This window comes from Portunus trituberculatus, chromosome 27 (assembly GCF_017591435.1).
Source record: "Portunus trituberculatus isolate SZX2019 chromosome 27, ASM1759143v1, whole genome shotgun sequence".
Taxonomy (NCBI): domain Eukaryota; kingdom Metazoa; phylum Arthropoda; class Malacostraca; order Decapoda; family Portunidae; genus Portunus; species Portunus trituberculatus.
Genome location: NC_059281.1, coordinates 13,169,902 through 13,172,401, shown reverse-complemented (window position 1 = coordinate 13,172,401; position 2,500 = coordinate 13,169,902). Strand labels below are relative to the sequence as shown.

General features: G+C 37.4%; 1 protein-coding gene across 7 annotated transcripts in view; it reads right to left on the bottom strand.

Annotated features, from left to right (window-relative positions):
- Positions 1–2,500, bottom strand: part of LOC123509931 — a 187,219-nt gene that overhangs the window by 178,017 nt on the left and 6,702 nt on the right. For all 7 annotated transcript variants that reach the window (XM_045264562.1, XM_045264564.1, XM_045264558.1 and 4 more), the window contains exon 2: positions 1–14. This exon is cut by the window's left edge and continues 581 nt beyond it. The gene's annotated coding sequence lies outside the window, so the exon portion shown is untranslated. The remainder of the gene's footprint in view (positions 15–2,500) is intronic.

The window sequence follows — 2,500 nt, the reverse complement described above, 5'->3', positions numbered from 1 at the left end:
GGGTTGCTGCACTTCTAGGGAGAGAAAGGAGGGGAGGAAAACAAGAACACTGGTGAGAACGAGTCAGGTAACACACGGCTTAGTAATAGTAGCAATAATGGTAAAGGTATGAAGGGTATGAAGAAATGGTGATATAAAACTACTGCTATTAATAATGATGATGATAATAACAACAATAGTAATGATATTGATAATGATAATAATAATAATAATAATAATAATAATAATAATAATAATAATAATAATAATAATAATAATGATAATGATAATAACAACATCACCTACAATATCAGAATTCAAAAACGTGAATCAAGCATTGCAATCTCTCTCTCTCTCTCTCTCTCTCTCTCTCTCTCTCAAGCCCTCTCCATTGAGATAAAATACTCAATGAAGGTCAGGGAAGGAGAGAGAGAGAGAGAGAGAGAGAGAGAGAGAGAGAGAGAGAGAGAGAGAGAGAGAGAGAGAGAAAGAGAGAACATCATAACAAAACCAACACAAACAAGAATAAAACAAAACAATAATAAAACAGAGAAAATTTTAAAAAGTCATAAAGTCACAGCAAATTTGTATAAACGAGACTGCCTCTCTCTCTCTCTCTCTCTCTCTCTCTCTCTCTCTCTCTAACTCGTCCCTCACTCTAACAAAGCCACAACAGTATATACTTATTTGCTTCCCTAACTTTTGACATTGGAAAATTAAGAGAGAATATTTAAGCTGTAGAGAGAGAGAGAGAGAGAGAGAGAGAGAGAGAGAGAGAGAGAGAGAGAGGAGTATCTGGATGGGTAATAACCAGAACAATCTCTAAAATAGTAGTAGTAGTAGTAGTAGTAGTAGTAGTAGTAGTAGTAGTAGTAGTAGTAGTAGTAGAACACGAAGAACAAAAAAAAACAGGATAGAATAAAACCAACTACGTGAAAAAAAAAGAACAAGAACAAGAACAAGAACAAAAAAATAAGAATAAAAAGGACAAAGAAAAAAAGACAAAACAAGAACAAGGACAAAAATAAGAAGCGGAAGAATAAAAAAAAACAATAACATTTAAAACGGAACGAACGAGAACAAGAACAAGATCAAGATTACTATTATTATTTATTCACTCGGATAATTATAGAGAGACGAAGAGAACTTGCAGAAAAACAAGGCATAGGAGGAGGAGGAGGAGGAGGAGGAGGAGGAGGAGGAGGAGGAGGAGAGGAAAAAAGAGAGAGAAAAAGGAGACGAAAGGGAAACAGGATGGAGGAAGATAAGGAACTACGACAGAAAAAAAAGAAAAACAAAAAATAACAAGAAAAAAAGGAACAGAGAAAGAAAAGAGGAGGAAGAAGAGAAAAAATAAACAAACGGAGGAAAAAAAGAATGAAAGAAGAAACAAAACAATAAAGAACAAGAAATAAAGTGAAAAAATGCAGAAAAAAACACTTAAAAAAATGAAAAAAAATAGAAAACACACACAAAAAAATGGCAAACAAAAATCAAACAAAAGTAAACTCAAGGAAATAGGACAAAATAGGAGAGAGAGAGAGAGAGAGAGAGAGAGAGAGAGAGAGAGAGAGAGAGAGAGAGAGAGAGAGAGAAATAGGGGAGGAGAGCAGCAACGCCCTTGTGGCAGTACTCTCACATCGACATCCACCCAATCAAGTTAGTATTGAGCTCGATATGCGATAAAATATATACTTTACCTCCCAGAACTGATTGAGTGTTATGCTGTGACTGGCGGTGATGGACGAGGAAGAGGAAGAGGAGGAGGAGGAGGAGGAGGGAGACGAAATCAGGACGCAGACGAATGAGGAGTAAGAGGAAGGACGATTATGAGGAAGAGGTAAATCCGAAAATAAAAAGGAAAAGGAAGAGGATATGGAAGAGGAGGAGAAAGTAATGCATAGGCCGGAGATGAGGAGGAGGAGAAGAGAAGGAGGATTATGAAGAGAAGGTGAAGAGGAGTATCAAGAAGAATGAAATCTGAAGGAGAGGAAAAAGAGGACAAGGAAGAGAATAAGATGGAAGAGATATAGAAGATAACAGAAAACACAAATGAAGATCCACCAGAAGGAGGAGGAGGAGGAGGAGGAGGAGGAGGAGGAAGAAGAAGAGGAGAACGAGGAAAATAAGAAAAAGAAAAAAGTAAGAATAAAATTACTAAAACAAAGAGAAAAAAGAGGAAAACTACACGAACAAAAGCAAAAAATACACAACAAACAACAACAACAACAACAACAACAACAACAACAACGATAACGATAAAAAACCCGAGAGACAAAAAAAAAAAAAAAAACACAAGGCGACACACACACACACAAACCAAACTAGAATAAACCAAACCAAACCAGAGAAGAAGGTAGAGAGAGTAGCAAGGCGTACCAAAGAGAGGGAGAGAGAGAGAGAGGAGGGAGGAGAGAGAGAGAGAGAGAGAGAGAGAGAGAGAGAGAGAGAGAGAGAGAGAGAGAGAGAGAGAGAGAGAGAGAGAGAGAGAGAGGGAGAGGAAGCAGGCCACGGTAGCAAA